The following is an 18,107-nucleotide window of genomic DNA, read 5'->3' as shown; positions in this document are numbered from 1 at the left end:
TTTCTGAAGTGGATTTTCAACTCTTAACACAATCTAGACCTTCGATTGGAGAGACACTTATTCTGGTAGTCTCTGAGTGGAACTCTACCCCCTGCTGCTTTTGGAGCTAATGGCAAAGACTAAAGCAGCTTCTGAAAATAATCATGGAAACAATCACGTTTTGCACTGAGACTAGCCATCTTTTTGCAAGTTCAACCATTTGCATTGCTGGCCCGAAATTTCTTAAATTGGTTTTAAGAACTGATGAGACCATGTTGTTGGCAGCATTGGTTACTGTCTTCAGAAGGCAGAACACTGAAGGTAGAACACTGAAGGCAGAACACTGAAAGTAAGTGAGCGTGAACATCAACCCCTTGATTACAAATTCTAGGCATGTGCTTAGTCCTGAAAGATATATTGAGGATCAAACACCTTAGGACAAAAACTCTTTATAATTTAATCACTGTTTCTGATTCTGCTATCTGCCTGTTAATTGCTGCACACCTCTTATATTGTCTCACCAAAAGGCCACTCTGTGCTCCTTTAACAGTCTCATCTTATAGAATAAAACCATGACAATTAGACAATCTTCTAAAAATATGACTAATTTCATTATATATGAAAGACATGCTTGTATTCTCTGGCAAACCATAAGCAGTGAAAGTAGTCTCCAAAATGTACCCCCCTTGCTAAGAATATCACGTGCTGAACAATTTTATGAGCTGTGCCTTACCTTTGGCCTGTGGAATGCATGTGAAATGCTCCAGAAAGAATATCCAAACTGATGTCTCAGTTTCTTTTAACGGCTTGTAACTCATGAAATGACAGAGTCCCATACCCTCAGCTGTGGAAGCATGTAAATTGCAAGGAAAAGCAAAGAGAATCCAGCGAAAAACATCCTAAACCCAAACTTAAATACCTTGACACTAACTGCGTCTGTGGTTCCTTGAACTCTCTTATTTCTGTCAAGTCCTCTCTGATATTTAGAAGTCTATTTGAAATCATATGGGACTTCATTCTCAAAGTCCAGATCATCAGTTAAAGAGCACATTTGAATCCTCTGTTTTATCCTCTGCCAAGATCATTTCAATTTCCCTGAGGCATGCATCAAATGCAGTTATCTAAGTAATGGGAGATGAGATCATGTCATTCCTGATCTCAGGTTTCTAGACAACGCCCACAGTCTGGGACAGCAAAAGCTCACTATAGTGAAACCTTCAACCAAATATTTACACAGAATGTTTACATACGCATGGGAGCTTTGATGCTGTATGGATATTCTCCTATCCAGGGAATCACCTTGTTTTTATAAGCTGACACTATTTACATGACTCTCAAGTCAGCTCAAATTCCTGATACTTCAATGTTTGCTTGAAACATTTCACAAAGGGTTGTGATTCTCCCCCTCTTTACATTACTTCACTTACTACTCTGTGGCACTATGCACAGAGAGAGTTTACACACAGAGAAATCATTACCTTCGCTTCTGTAAATTGCTTGGATCAGGCTGTCTATTCATCAAATGCTACAGTGACAGCTGTCTTTGAGTTATCGATAACCTGATGTTCTCACGCAACTGTAGGAGAGCATGACTTCCCTGTGTACTCAGCTGAGTTTAGATTAGGACACCATTCCACATATGCATTATGTAAATAAAATTAACACCTAGAGTCCCAAAAAAGGAACTGAATAATAATCCTACACTGTTAGAAATACATCCAGGGGATTTTTTTGGCAATGGCTCTTAATAAATCCATATAAGATGAGGTCTGTTGGTACTATATTTAAGATTTAGTCTGTTTTCTAATTCAAAGTGACCTCTGTGTTCGTCTGTTCTAAAACAATCCCCCCAAATCAGTAGCTAGATCTCATGTATTTCTTCATGAAATCATTGTCTCAGATTTGCACTCTGGAAGTCTGTCTGCAATGTATGCCAAAAATAAGAACCTTCAGGATGAGATATCTCGTAGTTTTTATGCAGGACTGAGGGTGAGTTTTGTTTTATTTGCCGTTGCCTGTAAATTTTGTGATTGATGGCATTTCAGCTCATATATACTTGTTTCTGTTACATTTCAAGTTTGGGTATAGACTTGTTCTAAAAAGTGAAGAAGATGGAAGGAAAGGTTTATGGGCCTGTTTGGTCATATTCGTTTAGTGCTTGGAAGGTGTCATCATGTCAGAATGAGACTTCCCATGTCCTCAGCCCTGTGTCATTCACAAGGCTCAATTGCCGTGGCTTTGCTCATTATGGTTTGTGGCAAGGTATGTAATTCACCATAGGTCTTTCTGAATTTATGCTTAGTAGTTTTTTGAGCTCTGACTTGAGTGACTGTCTCTGCTTATGTAGACTTTGACTTAATCAGAAAATAAGTTGACATTTGTGCAGCTGAAAAATAGCTTGTGGTAATTCCTGTAGGGAAATTTCAAGCCTTTGTGAGTCTTTTTTGTTTGCCACATTGCTGGCACATAGGGGATATTGTTGTTTGCATTCACGCCCCTGTAAAACGGTCAGCCGATGTCAATTCTAAGGCAAAGGGAACTGTGGTCTCCCCACTTAGAGCTTCTTCCTGGAGTCCTAGAAGCCTTCCAGTGTAGAGCTGCTCTTCTGGGGCTTCTGAGCTGAGCACGTGTCCGCTGACTAAGGCTTATTCTTGAAATGATGATTCATTGTGCAGAGCCGACATAACTCTCTGAAACTTTCCTGTACTTTAAATGTTTCCTTACTAGCTCCTGTGGCTCTGGATGAAAGGTGATAGAAAACTTCATCTGGCTGATCCTGACATTTGTTTCAAACACTGGAGTGTGTTACCTACTTTTAAGGCTCAGCAATATCTCTGATACAGGTCTTACTCCTGAATTTCTTCCTTTTCTCCTCCAACATGTCTAAGAAGGGCTTTTACCCAATTGTGTGATGTGGTGATGAAGTAATGATGTAACGTTTGGCCCAGATACCATTGGAGGCACTTTGGCCTGGATTTTCTGTCCCCATGCCAACCTCTTGGCCTTCAGAAATGCCTAGCCAATGGAAAATATTAGGAGCAGATAGGCCATCTGAATATTGTTCTATGCACTCAACCTAACCATAAAATCCAAAGATCTGGGTAAATTTCAGCAGTTGTGAAGGAAAGTGAAGGCACAATGTTGAAAGTGTAAAGACAGAAGAGAATTTCTTTAAGTATTTAAAAATTGTACAGATTATAATGAAAAGTGGTTTGTACTGAATCTATGTGAAAATAGTATAAACTACTGGAGAACTATACTTAGTTACTCCAAAGGAAGCTGATCATTTGAAAGCTCATTTTTGAAAGAGTATAGAAAGTTTAAAAAAAAAAAAAAAGCTTAACAAGATCGAAAAAGTAGAGGGAAGGACAGGAGACCGATGAGAAAGAACTTAAGAATATCTGTGAATTAGTAATTAATGTAAAAGTGCCTTGAATTTTTCAATGCTTATTGCCCTTCTCAGTGAGTAAAATGAATCATACAGATGAAAAAAAAATCCAAAGACTCTTACAGGGTTATGCGATTGAGATTTCTTTCCAGCTCTTCACAAGAAGTGTATAAGGTTTCTAATATGCAATACTTAACTGATTGAGGAGTTTGAGAAGTATCGTACTCTGTCAGACGGTAAGTGCAACCTCTCCTGCAGTATGGAAGAATGAAATATTAGAGCTGCTCCTTGGCTTAGCTTGAAATGCTGAGCACTCCCTTCAGAAAAGAATATGTTTGACTGTGATACAAGAGTCCATTGCAAGGCCTCACGGAAATGGGGGGAGGCAGTGCAAGGGGTTGAGGAATGTAGCCTCTTGGAGTGCACTGAAAGATGAAGCTGCGTGCTTCTGCACCCTATAGATCTGAGTGAGATGCAGCACAAAATCTACTATTGCTAGAGAAAAAAACAGAACAAAATAGATTAGATAACATCAAATAGTTTAAAGTGCTCTGTTATGTAGTTTATATGTTAATTGACTGGAGAATAGATCAAGTTGTGAGGTGCAAGTCACTTTTTCTGCTACTGATGCAGGCAAACATCCATACAGAGAAACAAAGTTTAATATTCATGAACTTGTTAATTATTATTTAACATTACTGCTTATATTTCTTTCAGAAGGCTCTGCAAGTCTAAGAAATTAAAAAATGCTGATAAGACATACAATCCTGTGAACTATTTTCTGTTATTAAAATATAATAAATGTGATCAAACTCATGCAGGTTTCCCATCTGTACTTGCTATGGAGCAGCTAAGTATTGTGATGAAGCCCTAAATGTTGCAGAAAGAGCTTTCTTTTTGTACTGTGATATTACATTGCTTGTCTGCACATGGATGTGTTCCATATTAGTTGCTTCTGATTGTCTCCATGTGTGAACACTTTTATTCTAGAACAAGAGTGGGTGAAACACAACTTCCAAACCTTACAGGAATGAAACCCACTTGATGAGAAATAGCAGTGCCCAAGCATGCAATTAATTGGGAACAGTTACTGAATTCTGGAGGGATGAACTAAGTCTGAAAAGCCCATAAACTTGCATTAAAACTGTATGGAAGGACCCAGAACAAAGCTGTTCATGTCCTGGAGAAGAAGGGCACAGGCTATTTAATTGACAGAAGCGTGCAGTTATACCACATGTGGCCAAAGAAAGGCTGGACCCATTTGATTCATCCAAACATATTCCAGAAGGAACTGAAGCAAGGGATTGCCTGACACAGGAGAAACCCAGAAGAGATTAGTACACCTTTGTGCTAGCTAGCGTTTAGGAATTTGAAGTGCAGTTTGAGTCTTGATGTCTTATGCTTCATGGCCAACATCACAAAAATGGAGTTCTTAGCAAGAGTATTCTTAGTTAATTTTAATCAAGTGCTATACACGATGCAAATACGGGGAGTTCTTAATCATTAGGTGGGGATAAATATATAATTTTTTATTCTTTCCTCTTCCTCAGCTTTTCTATCAGTTTAAATGTAGTTCTTCCTTTTAACTATCCTTGCCCAAAAATGACAAACCACTTTCTTCTTAATTTTTAACTCTTTTTTGGTCTTTCTCTTGAGTACAGTTCACTAGTGGTTTGTGTGATAACAGGAAGGAAAAACAAAGAATGCAAGGGCATTTCTGCAGATAGGAAATATGAAAGTGATTGTTCCTGTCTCCTGTACATGGTACAAAGAGGCTGCTTCTGTTAAAGATTGGATACAGTTTTATGGCTCTGTGTAGTACAATCTTGTGCAATTACCTCAGTGTGGTTCAGAAAAATAACTCTGTAAATATGGCCATGTAGGGTTCCATGGCTGTTTCTCATTTATTTCATTGAAACTTTTTTCCTTCTTTGAGTTAAAGAAAAGTTTTGTCAACACAGCTAAAACACAGAATATGTGGGTCAGGGTATTATCTACCTCAGTTCTGTACGAACAGCAATCATATATATTTTACTTTTGGAAATAATTTCACCGTTCTGCTGAAAATAGGCCGAAGTGCTGCACAGCCCAACCCAGTTTTGCCTCCTTTCCCTTTTCTTCTGTCCCAGCTTTGGGATTTGCAGGGCTAATAGGAGAAAAAGCTGTGACAGTGTGCTCACAGTTCCTGATTCACAAAGTTAAGCTTATGCCTGAATGTTCAGCATGTGTGATGTCCCACGAAATCGTGCTGAGAAAACTGGATCAGCATTCAGGAATTTGGATTGTTCTTTTTGGCTTCGTGTCAGACTTCTTATGTTTCCTGCGCAACTCATTCATTCTGTGACTGCATCATTTTTCCAGTGTATTTCCATTTAGTATATGTACTTTGTGAAGGTAAACAGCTTTTGCGGCACGCATCGGAGAGGGGCAATGAGGTGCTATCACTTTGAACTTTGTATAAAACCAAGATTAGAAAATCCAGTGATTGAACCACTGGTGGCAAAACTGTAAGCTAGAGCTCCCCTTTCACCTCTGGATCTGCTAGAGTGTGAAATTTTAAAGGAGAAAAATAGTAGAAGGCTTCCAAATGAAAGTGAGGGTTAATTTTGGAAATTGGAACTTGGTAATTATCCATGGACCTAGAATAAAAACAGACAAACAAAAGCAGTGAGTGCTAAGCACCTTTTTCCTAGCTAATATGAATGGTGATGTGCCACCAGATCTCTTAGTTACTGGCAAAATTCCTGGTATCTGTGTTTCATTGGAGGCTGCTCATGGCAAACTGTTGTCAGTACTATCTGCTGCACGTTATTTAATTTTGATTCCCTATATAACTTGTTTGCTTGCTTTCTTGCAATAGAAATAGTTCCATTGAAGTAAATGGAAATTTTGTCTTTGACTGCAGCAGGACCCACATTTCACCATTGATTTGTGGTTGGTTGGTTTTCTTTTGGGGGGGCGGGGGCAGGGGCGGGTATTGCTGAAGGCAAAATGTTCTTTGTGGTGGCACTCATTTGATTATTAATCCTTAAGTGAAATAAGTTTAAAAAAGTTATTATGTGATTATGAAATAAGTTTCATGAGATATCAGTTTGTTATGGGACTCCACAGATGAACTTTGTATTAGCCATCTTAAAAACAGTCTGCAAACCTTTCTGTGTATGTACTTTCAAAATGTATGTACTCTTAGATAAATAATTTATCACTTCAAAGCTAAGAATATCATAAAGTTATATCTGCTTTTAAAGAGTCTGTACATACCAGGTTGAAAACCTACGGTTTCTCCTTCTTACAGCGTAAATTTCTGGATGTACTATTTTATGCTGTATAAAATATGTTCTGTTTAATATTGTTAGTTACTGTATGTTACAACTGAAAAATTTATGATAAAGAAACTTCATTTGGAGCACCTCTGAACCACAGACTACGTTTTGTGTATTGGGCTTTAAAAGTACTAAACACATTTCACTGTGAACTTCCATATGATAAGGAGCTCATCTTCAAAATTTTCATATTTATCAACGTTATGAGAAAAACATGACTGAATGTGAATATTCCAACAGATTTGTTTTCTTACTATTAAACTAAACTGACATTCTGAAAGGACATTCTCAAAGCAACTTCTTCAGATGCAGCTAAGTTGTATTTATAATTAGTTCCTAATTTAGCTATGCAAGCAGAAGGGAGGAGGGATGCTTATCTTTTGCCAGATACATAGTTTTTTTCCTTTTTAAATGTAATTATAGGAGGGTTTTTGCATTTAGACCATCTCAACAGACATCCTCTCCTCAGCTACCAGTGTGTAGTTATTGCATTTATGCATTCAACTTCTTAGTCAAGTGATGCTATTTTTTTTTCTGCTGCTGCCTGACAGCCACTAATAATAACACATGAGGACAGTCAGACAAAATGAAGACAAATGCTGCTTGTCGCAGCAGAATCATAATGTCTCCAGACTCAGTAAAGACAGTCTAACTGTATGTGGATGCTCCTTATAGCTTATTTAGGCCTGTGGTTTTTCCCTGTGGGTCTTTTTTTTTTTTTTTTTTCTTTTCCAAAAGCACAAACATTGTGCGGAAATACATTAAGGCAACATATGGGCCTGTTAGTTAGCCAAAACAATGTGGAGCCATGGAGAATAGAGCTTGCAATGCACAGATGGATATTGTAAAAAATTCATGAGTGGCGTAACAGATCTAAAAGGTAAATTTTAGTCAAAATTCAAGTGGCAAGCATAGAAAATGGTTAAGAATAGGGGTTTACAAGATTTTTAAATCACCTGATATGAAGCATTGCAAATATTGTACAGTTGTGTTTATTCCATTATTCCATAATCATGTTTCATCACAGCAATAATTATGTCTATCTAGATATATGCCATCAGAAGTAGATTGCTGATAAACAATAGCACTTTTCTTCTACTTGATGTAAACTCTGCAGTATTAAATATCCATATTATTTCTAGTTCAATATTAGAAAATGTCAGTCATTGTGACAAGCCTGGCAAGAGCAGTGCATTGAACAGCCCTCTGCGTAGTGAAGTGCTGGTTTAAATAATCGCACTTCCATGTTACATTACTTTGTTGGTAAAAGCAGACTCTATACAGAAAATGAGCAGATAGTGCTTCTCTCCTCTAAATTCACTTCTTCATAACAAAACTAAACAGCTCACTGAAACAGAAGGGAATTGCTTTTGCAACGGGCAACATGCAGTGCTTACCCGCAACTAAAATCTGATCTGATTTTGCTTGGATGTAATTGAGGGCAGAGTTTGGTATTTAAAATAACATTTATATTATCTCTGGAACTTGTGAATGTTTCTAGCTTTTGTCATGTTCTTTATTAAAGGATTATATGCTATGGAAATTTTTTAAACCATGCTTTTTTGTTGTTGTTGTTCCATTCTCCTGATTATCCTAGATGTGCTTTGAAAAGCTAATGCACTAGGAGTGCGTTTTCTTCTATATTAAAAAAATACTTACAAATTTGACGTGGGCACTTTAGTGAATGCACTAAATGGCTACATGTTGATGCTGATGTATGCTTGAGCTTCATTCCTACAATAGCTGGTCTCACTGTAAAATTATAACAGTTGCTACTTTTGATAGGGGCAACAATGGAAGTACTAGTGTGGAGAGAGAATCCAGAAACGCAGAGACATTGTGAGCATTGCATGATGTGAGTCTGCTGTAGGTGATAGTAGTCATCAAGAACTGGGTAAGAGAGACAGCAATATGCCTAAGGAAATGTTGATTATTTCTTTGCTTTTTGAATTAGAAGCCTTGCTGCTTTCTTGTAATTACGGATAATGGAGAGAACACTAGGACAGACAAGGCAACTGATTCAAAGATGCTTTTCCAGATTTTTTGTTTAGAAGTTTCATGCTGTCAATACAGCCTCAGCTAGAGAAGCCAAATATGCAGACCTTGTCAGTCAAAAGATGACTTTAAATCAAAAGGTGTAGCTCTGTTATGTGGATACAAGGTTTGAAATCATGGAAAGTTCACAACTTTTCTTTCCACAGAACTACGCTAGAGAGGAAAAAAAAAAAGGAGATAGGAGGGAAAAGAATGTAGTACCATCATAAACTTATATCCCTTTTATCAATACAGAATTTGTACGAAGAAATGTACTGCTTGGTATCGTACACCCATAGCCAGCTGTTTCATCAGTGGTCCATAAGTTTAACAGGACCACTTCCTAAAATTTCTTGAGAAGGCCATCTCCTTCCAATAATCTTAAGCAGAAACGTTTATTTCAAAAGTCACTTCTCTCTAGATTTCAGTGAAACATTCGACTTTCCAATCTGTTGTGGGTTTTATTGTAACTTTATTGTAACTTTCAAATAGCGATTTGAAGTGAATATAGAAGATGGCATTGTGGGTGCTTGGGGAAAGCTGTTTTACATGAAGTGCAGCACATAAAATTGCACAGAGTTTTACCTAGTTAATTTTGATATATCAAAATATAACATGGAAGTGCGATTATTTAAACCAGCACTTCGCTACGCAGAGGGCTGTTCAATGCACTGCTATGGTTTGTGAAGCAGGAGCAGATGATCAATATCCCTATATGAAGTAAGAGAGAGCAAATAGGGAAGATAGTATCCGGAAAAGTATCTTGTACCAAATTTTAGTAAGAAAAAGGTAACAGAGAGAATGTGGCAGTTACCATGACATTAGAGGGTACTGACCCAGGAAATACATAATTTTAATACCATTTTTGAATAAACAAACAAGGTAGATGTTGTTTGTGGGACAGTAAAAGAAGGGATGACAGGAGTCAAGACACATGGTGATGGGAGCCTTGACAAAGTTCTGCTTGAGTAGATGAAGAAAGGCAAGATAACAGAAATGTTATGCAGGGAGACTCGGCAATGTTATACCCGAATTAGAAGTGAGGAAATGATCCAAATATTTCCATTAGAACATTTGTGTATCTGCTTCTCATGGAGAAATAATTTTGATGCTGTTAGCCAACTGTTTGCATCAAGAAGAGATATCTGTCCTGTCTTAAAGCACCATCTAAATTTCAAGGGACTCTTCCCAAACCAAATGTCAGAAATGTTCTAAGCTGCTAGAAAAGAACAGACAAATAGAAGCACATTTGCATATTCAAGTGAATATTTAAAGCGAAAAAATGCTTTTCAAATAAAGTTGTATTTGGAATATTAAAACAATTATATTCATCCAAATAAAAAAAGCTATAAAACTAAGCATGCTTCAAATATATATGTCAAACATAATCCTGCCAATATTTAGAACTATAAAAAAAATGGTCTGCCTGCAAAATTGAAAGGTATGGCTTTATTTTAAGGCCCATGCCTTTGTTTATATGACTGTACATAGTAATGGACAACTTTCACTATGACAGTAAAATACAGAACTAACCATTTGCTGATGTTCTGATGTCATTACACCAGCATAACTTTGGAGGTGGGACTAAAACCTGTTTGCTTGCTAATTTAAGATGAGACAATTCAGGAGGTGCTAGCAATTCACCTCCTAGCTCTATGTCAAGATTCTCCCTGTAAATTAAATTATTAATTGGCATGTATGTCTGTTTATTTAATGAGGAGCGTGACAGCCTTTACTGGCGCATATGTGAGAACAAAAACATCACAGTAGGAGCTTCTAAACTGCCCGGCAAGCCAAGGGGTTAAGCAGTTTGATATGTTGTATTAAAAGTAGCTGTTATTAGCAAATGTCGTCTGGCTAGTTGTAACATAAATACCAGAATGTGATATTCATATGGAAGAAAATATAGCTTGTTTATGCAATTCATAAGTCTGTAGTAAAGATAAAAGTTTACTTTCCCTATTCTTTCATTTTGACTTATTTGTGTGAAGCCTGTATTACAATACAGTTATTTTCTAAGTTTTACAAAATTATATCCCATTCAAAGTCCAGCTCCAGCTTTGGCTATGGCTGTGTGGGGCAGGGCTGGCAAGGGGCACAGTTGATAGCAGATGGATTCTGCTGTAATGCAGGAATGTGCATGGGTCAAAATCCTGCAGGACAGAATACGTAGAGATCAGCCAAATTTCCCCCTCCCCAACTAGTATCCCGAGAGCCAAGTAGCAACCTCTTCAGTCCTATTAGCCATTCAGCAGCAGCAACATGGATAAGAAAGTTTTCCATTTCTAGGTTCTGTGACTCCAGAAAATATGCATCTGCACACTAGTCACCCACATTCTGTCTACATGACGCAGTAAGCTCTGTACAAGGTTGCTTGGGGTCCTTAGTAATACATATTCTCCTATAATAACTTGTGTTCTTGAATGATATGGAATTTTCTCAAATGGCTTTTTGAAATTGTCCATGGAGGACACTTTTGGGTCCTGATCCTGTATTGTTGCAGTCATGGGAAATTTTTGTCACTGACAATGAGGCAAGCAGAATCACTCCTATCAGCACGTATCTTTCAAAAGAAAAGAAAATCATGCTGTGTTTTGACTCCTCTTTTGTATTTATAATGAGGACAATAGCTGAGTGGGATGTGAGGCATATGTAGCTGCAGCATGTATATGGATCCTCTTTAGGATTTCCCTTTTAATCCTGCCTCTGTTCACCTGTAGGCATATATGTAATGGAACTTCTGAAAAATTGAGAATGCTATGTAATGTAAGAAACAGCAAGTGGTGTGTATTTTTAAGGTTCATTGACGTTTGACCTTCTTTATCACTTGAATATTCTGATTACCTGATGAGACTTCAGAAGCGTAACTGACTTCAGACTCATTTCTTTTCCTTTGTATTTTTTTCATTTATCACTACCAAGTTTAGAAAAAAGATGCAAACATCTAGAAACTGAGAAAAAATAGACTGCGTAAATTTGTTGCAGACATTTCAACTATTGATATACTTGTACTTTAATCTTCTATTAATATAAAAGGTCAGATTAACTTACTTACTTAACAGTGGCTTCTTGTACATTCTTTATAATTAAAAATTTTGTTCTAATTGTATGTTTTGGGAATGCCCAAGGAATAAGTTAGTGAGCAGAAATTACAAAATAGAAACTGCAAAAAAAAATATACAAACTACTCTTAACATACAGTAGCATTTTATACTTCTGGAAGACAAATCAAAAGATTTTTTGCAGACTAGCACTATCAGTGAAGTATCACAAAATGGAAGTTGATTATGAGTGGATTCTAAAATATGGCTGTATGGGGCAGAAGCAAATATGATGTCTGTGCTACCTTCCAGTTTTCTGTTTCTATATTTTTTTGTGAAAGAAAAACAGGAAAAAAACTTGTTAAGTACCATTTTTATTTGGGTTTAGTATTGTATATGTAAGTGCCTGATCAATAGTTAGATAATGTTTATTCAAGGTCTACATGTTGATTTTTACTGAAATTAAGAATACAGTTAGACTGATTATTCTTAATAGGCACACAATGCCTTAACGAAGGAAAATGTGAAGATTAGAGTGGATTTTAAGGAAAATTTGTTTGCTTCCCACGTTTTCACTCAACGGGTTTCATGAAAGCATTTAATTCTTTAAAAAGAACTTAAAATTATTGTTTCAATGCACCATTTGTATCTTGGTGGTTTGCTCAAATAATTGATGGGTCTTAGCATGCATTGTGTAATCTCCGTATTGTCTATACATTGAGAGAGTTTGCCTGCTCTTTCACATTCTGTTTCAAAGGAGCCCTCTGCTGGACAGCCTGGCTTGATATATGGTACTTGTGTGTATGTGCACACATGTACCACAAGTAAACCTATATATAAATACATAGGATAGATTTACTATTAGTCAGAGGTTTATTTGTCATTAAGGAAAGCGTAAGCCACTTGGAATAAAAAATTGCAAAGGTTACTTTGTTTTATAACGCTTAAAATGTAACTAATTTAAAATATGTTTTGAAGTTCTGAAGAACGTCAGCATATTGTGAAACATATATTTTTGCTGTGTTAGTATTATGGATAATTTAAGTTAATCTTCCCAAGGATAAATAATTGATTTAGAAAATAGCATGACAGTTATGCATGAAATAAAGTGTGGATATTCTGTACCATTCTTACTTTTCTATATTGCATGTGCTGTCTACAGTGGTTTAAATCATTGTTATTTCTTTTCTGTGAGTCAAAATTAGCTTTAATATGTTCTTTGTTGCCACATGGTGATATTATTAGTAGGGCTGTAAATTTCACTATAAGCATTGTGCAAATACAGCAGAAAAATAAATACATCTAATAAAAGAGTTTAGGAAAATTGAAATTTACGTAGGTAATACATTAGTAGATTCACTAAATCATTCCTTACTAGTTTGGAAAGTAGATTTCTAGTTTTCTGTTTGTTTGCTTCAGAAAATGCTAAGTACTTTCAATCTTGCAAGACTTGCTGATGTATCTAAAGATGCAGCATTTACAGGAGTGCCGTACTGTATGGTTTGAGACACTTTTTTTTTCTTTCTGACCTAGCACAGAGTGCTGTCTTTGTTACATGTAGACAGAGTAGCATTGAAAAGTCCTTGAGCTGTTCGTAACATCAGCAGTAAACTGAGCATGTAAAAGGAGAGGAAGTCTTTAGTAGTGCTACAGTAGGCTTGTAAGCATGAACTGAACACCTAAAAGTATTGTGTGTAGGCCCCAACTTCTTATTAGGAATGTAAAGTTACTGCAAGATTTCCCTCTCTCTTTGTCTTTCCACAAATTGTTGATGTGACTCAAATTTTGGGCAGAGATGGCTAATCGGTAATAGTTAAGGGCCAGAAATTACAAGGCTGGGAGAAGTTCAGTGGGCAGTGTAGTATTTTTTCAGAAATTGAAATAACCATCTTCTTTACTTCTGCACTTTCATCAGAAACAAGTTCCAAATATATACCTAACTTGACAAATTTATCAAAGTCTTCAGACTATGAAGCGTATGTTCAAATTTTACTTTATATAAGCCTACATTAAAAATAACACAAGTCCTTGAAGCTGCAAGTTGGAATCTAGTTTCCAAAATTTTCTTCTGTACAGGCAACCTGGTAATCTAAGCGCCCACAGAAACCAGTATACTGCTGCCTGGCATAACCAATTGCAGTGCCAAGAGAATACTAGCCATGTCTGATTTAATGATCTGTTTGTCTGCTACAAAGCTGACTGAGATCACCAACTAAATTCTCTTAAGTCACTGTGGCCAGCTTGCAAAAGGTAATGGCATCCCCAACGTATCTCAAATTAGAAACAAAGATTTAAAAATTGTTTTACAGCAGTCACATTACGTAGGATATTTCTTTTTTGATTGAGGTTTGGGGTTTTTTTGCAATTGATGCCTTTGTGTATTTCAAACATTTGCATCTAAAATTAAAGGAGAATCCTCTTTGCCAAGTTGGTTGGTTAACTGCCAAATGAGTCAAATAACATACAAATTCACCATTCTTCTTTCATGATTTTTCAGTAGAAAGTGCTTTCAATGTGGCTGTTTCTGCTTTTGATTACCAGTTTTAAACAGGCACACACACTACTAACACTGCTACTGTCTTTTACCTGCCAACAATATTACAAGCATTACAGTAATTTTTCTTCAGTTAAGAAATGACAGTGGATTTCATTATGAATTTGCCAGTGTGGCTCCTAGAGTGGTCAGAGAGTTGATGTTGAGTGACATTACAAGCAGTTACTTCACAAGGCTTAAGAGGTCTGATCCAAACCCATTGAAATTAATGAAAATACTCCCATTGACCTCAACTGGCTTTGGATTAAAGGCTGCGATTGTACTGCTCCTTCTTGGGACTTTTAGTTCAGTAGCCAGGGACAGAATCCAGAAGTAATAACCATGTTTCCTACTTTCTAATGCAGAGCACAGGATCTCATACTGACTTCCTTTTTCTTTTTCTTTCTTCTCTTCCTTTCCCTTTGTCATCAGAACTGCACTCTGTCTTCCAGTACACTTTTCATGAGTTCTAGGATTAGTGAAATGCAGACAACAATTTCATTCCTTTTTTAGACGTCTGCAAGCATGAGCTTCAAATTGTTTGTTTTCTTACAGTCAGAAAATTTAGTGTTAAGCAAGTTAAAAAGGAGCTCTTCATCCATCAGAAACTGCATGACAAGTTATAATAGTCAAATGAAACATGTCATAGCATACTACAGCGTAATAGTTTCTCTGTAACAGTATATGCTTGTATAAATAAAGAAGTTTAGATGAGCAATAGGGTACACCATGTAAGATGTTTCCTTTGATCTTTAAATTAACTTGTTAATTACAAGTATAACATTTTGTATCCAGACCCAGTCATCTTTGCTACCCACAGAACTACTGAGGGTCCAAATTTGTGACAAGGCAGATGAATGATCCTACTGGGTAAGACAAAAGATTCACCTACCCTGGTGTTCCATCTGTGGCAGTGGCCACTAGGAAATACATGAGGAAAAATATTAGATTAAGGCAAGCATGTAATAACATTTTCCTCCTGGCTTTGTCTGTCTGCACATTAAGAATTTTCTGAGCCAAATGGTGTACCCATACTTTTGTGGGGTTTTTAATTTCTCTTTGTTGAGTTTAAGAATTCATTTCAAATTTGTCTAGGACTTTGGCCATCTTGCAGGCAACCAGTGATCGTAACTGCGCACTAGGTAAAAAAATACTTCCTTTTGTTTAAACCTACTTCCATTTTACTTCACTGGTTGCCTCCAAGTGTTGAGGGGGTGGGGAGGGGGAAGTCAATGAAAGGAAGAAACAGGTAATGTGCCTGCTCACCCTTATCTTCTCCAGACCTCTTGTGACTTTGTACAGTCGTACCGCGTTCCCACTTCATCATTTTTTTCAAAGTTCAAGAGATCTAGTGTATTCAGTCTTACCTCACATAGAAGCTACTCCATTATTTTGAATCTTGTAACTGCAATTTTTTTATAACATGCATGTTCAGGACTAGGTGATTATTGTATTGGTACATGCATTAAAACATTTTAAAGGGAAAGCAAATACTAGATTGCAGTAAGAAATGTGCTGCAGTCTGGCAAGGCCTAGGAGAAAGAACTCCCATTCATTTAGACTTAATTGCACTTTTATGCCTCACTGATCACTTTTTTTCCCCAAGTCCTGCCTGAAGCACTAGCATATCAAAGATTGTTTTGTGGAAATCACAGTCCGTGTGATTCTGCTCATAGATCCTTCATCAGGTAAACACCATTGCCAGCCTACCTCTGCAACAGAAGTCTGTTCTAAATATGGCAAGTACTAAGAGAGTATGAAGGTCAGCGAATAAATAAATAAATAAATAAATAAATTAGTGCCGTGACTGCTGTGCTCTGCCTTCCTGAGGGTCTGCTCTCACAGGAAGAGCAAATGTGATCCGTGTTATCCTAGAAGTTCTCACTTATTTGTTGGCAGCAGAGAGATTCCAACTGAAAGACGATAAATGAGAGAACTAATCTGGATAGCGACCTCACATTACACCAGTCAGGGTGTGTGAGCAAGGAATCTGGCAGTCCGTCTTGTTCACAGAGAGAAGGACAGGGAGTTAAAGTTTATTGATTTTGTTGTTGTTCTGTATCCTCCATCCAGAACAGAAGCAAGAAGATAGACAATTATATTTTTTTTCATATAGTCAACTTCATCAGGAATGTGACTGCTAATGTAACTAACAGAGGCAGCCAGGATCTGGAAAAACTATGATTTAACCATTGTGGCATTGTCCCTGCACCAGCTAATTGAGAGTAAGTGGATTTCCAGTGCTATTTTTTACATTTTAACCATTGCTTGCTGATGATGCTGGCTCTTTTGAAAAAGCACAGAAACCATCTGTGACTCAGGAAATACCTGAGCCACAGATTGCTGGGAGAGTATTCAAAGAATGTGTAACTATACCACCTTCCCTGTGTGTCTGCTTTTCCCCACTGACATGGCAACAGTGAAGAATTAGATGGGCCTATGGCCTGACTTGGTGATTGTTCTTACATTAGAGTACCTTTCTCATTCGTCAGCATAAAAGTTTTAGCAGAATGAAGTAACTTTTTGCAAAAACTCCATTTAAGTCTAAGCATCAAAGTAGGTGGACAGATTTTCAGTAGAGCTCAGTATCAGCTCTTAAAAAAAATGTAATTCTTAATGAACTGATAAGTGTTGCAGGCAGAGACAGGAAATTTCTCCTATAATCTAGTTTGACAGGTTTTGTATATACATCATCACGTTTCATGTGATGTATGTACATTATCGCGTTGTGTGCTTCATTCCGTTCTTGCAATTGAAATCTTGGAAATCTGCTTTAAAAGAAGACAGATAATCTTCTTAAAGATCTTTCTGATTTTAGGCAACAGTCCTTTCCTTTCTCATGCCCCCTTTTAAGTTTTTGAGCCTAAGTCAGATGTTTGCACGTATAGATGCTGAATCTCTCTGTAACTGGCGTACAAGTAGTCTTAGCAATATCTCTGTGAGCTGGGTTATTTGATATGGTTACAAGTCCATCAGAACAGCAGAGATTGTTCAGCAGTTCCCTTGACGCTTTTGCTTTACTCTCCCAGTAGAACCAGTCCTGTCATTGCAAACTTCTCTTTCTTCCTAACAGGAAAACAGTGAATTTTCAAAAGGGAGATGTTCAAGGAACCATGTGACTTTGAATCTAAACATTGTACACAGAGATTGATTATAAGAGAAACTAATTTAAGCCAAAACCATAATGATGACAATGGCCATGATTCTTCATGTGATTATTTGGCAGACCATAATACAGTGTGTTTCACAGCATGTTTCCAAAGTGTTACTGATTTCTATGGAGAAAAGATTTCTTTCGAAGGAGAAAGAAATTGAGAAAAACTATGCCTGAGGTTTTAAGTACACAGAAAGATGCTATTTGTGAGGTAGCAATATTTCAACTTGACTGTCCAGACAGAGCATACAAAGTAGCTATGAAACAACTTGACTTAAATTACAAACGTGTGAAATTTAACAGAGAAAAAAGCTCAAACACATTGTTTTAATTTTGATTTGGGTCCTTACTGCAGCCCCCCCAGCACTGCCTCCATGAAGGAAAGGTTTTTATCCTGATCCTCTTTAGAGGGGAAGACTTCTAGAACTTTCTGGCTTCCGTGACAAAAGAGAAGTTGAAGAATAGAAAGAAAAAAAAAATCAGAAGGAAACCAGCCCCAAAGTACATCCCTAATTAGGGCAACCTGTTTTCTTCTTCATACAAAACTAGTTCTGCTTAGATCCTGTGTCTCTGTCGTTTCAGCAAATGCTTATCAATTCATGAGAATGTGGAGCTTGCAGTGTGTGACCTGTTCCTTCTCTATCAAGCTTTAACA

The 18,107-nt window shown here is 37.0% G+C and overlaps 1 protein-coding gene across 7 annotated transcripts in view; it reads left to right on the top strand.

Moving 5' to 3' along the window:
• The window catches only part of NPAS3 (neuronal PAS domain protein 3), a 609,138-nt gene that overhangs the window by 332,290 nt on the left and 258,741 nt on the right, over positions 1-18,107 (top strand). The window lies entirely within an intron of this gene.

Source organism: Leptosomus discolor, chromosome 3, assembly GCF_034619465.1.
Source record: "Leptosomus discolor isolate bLepDis1 chromosome 3, bLepDis1.hap2, whole genome shotgun sequence".
Lineage (NCBI taxonomy): Eukaryota > Metazoa > Chordata > Aves > Leptosomiformes > Leptosomidae > Leptosomus > Leptosomus discolor.
Note: the sequence above shows the minus strand (reverse complement) of the source record. Positions and strands in the feature narration are given on the sequence as shown.